The sequence below is a fragment of the Pygoscelis adeliae genome, unplaced genomic scaffold, assembly GCF_000699105.1.
Source record: "Pygoscelis adeliae isolate BGI_AS28 unplaced genomic scaffold, ASM69910v1 Scaffold432, whole genome shotgun sequence".
In the NCBI taxonomy this organism is placed as follows: Eukaryota; Metazoa; Chordata; class Aves; order Sphenisciformes; family Spheniscidae; genus Pygoscelis; species Pygoscelis adeliae.
In genome coordinates this window covers 260797-261673 of record NW_008824289.1, presented here as the reverse complement: position 1 = coordinate 261673, position 877 = coordinate 260797, and the positions used below count along the sequence as shown (strand labels likewise).

Below are 877 nucleotides of genomic sequence, written 5' to 3'. Positions count from 1 at the left end.
ACATTTCCCACAGCACTGCTTTCCCGGGGAGCCAGGGGATGAGACCCACACCACCCCGGCCAGCCCGTCTCCCATGGGCTACTCCCAGTTTCCAGGAGGTCCCTCTGCCTGCATGGACCCACAGGAAAACCTCACCTGGGATATAGGGAAAAGCTGGTGAAAGTCTGAATGAGAAAACTGAATAGTTTTTGTGCTGCTTCTTCCAGGCAGACGACTCTCCTGACCAGACCAGTCTAAAAAGATCCTGCTCAGGAGGATCCTCAACCCTGCTCGCCATCTGAGGCAGGGAACGCGCCGCAAGCCCCAGAGCCCTGCTCGTCTCTGCTGTCTCCATCTTCATTTTCCCCTGAGCACTGCCCTGTGTTATTGCCATGGCCCGAGGGGGACAAGCGACCGTCTCTGGTCGGCCGGTCCTGGCGTAGCCTGGCATCGGTGTAGTGAAAGCTGCTCGGCTGGTGGATGTTAGGGAGGACTTTCTGTGGCCAGTTTTAACATCCATAGTCAAGAAGCAGAGCTCTTCTTTAGGCATAAGGTTGCTCTCCTATTGCTCTTTCAATAAAATCTTTCACTGCCTCAGTATTTCTCTCTCTAAATGTTTATTTGCTGTGGGTTTCTGGCTGTGCCCCTATGCCATATGGCCCATGGACAGGCAGTGCAGCTCGAAGAGGAGGCTGTACCTTCAAGGAACAAGCCGGTACCTTACAGAAAGTGTTTCTGAAGCTCAGCCTCTCATGGGAGCTGGGGTTTGGTGCACATGGGTGCCCTGCTGCAGCCCGTCACCCTGCCTGGCTGGAGCAGCACTGGGTGCTGCTCGTGCCAGCCTCATGGGGAGCAGAGGAGGCGTTCGCAATGCAACGACGGGGCAGATTTAGCAAAG

General features: G+C 55.5%; 1 protein-coding gene across 1 annotated transcript in view; it reads left to right on the top strand.

Annotated features, from left to right (window-relative positions):
• Positions 1-877, top strand: part of LOC103912482 (BPI fold-containing family B member 4-like) — a 15296-nt gene that overhangs the window by 4858 nt on the left and 9561 nt on the right. The window lies entirely within an intron of this gene.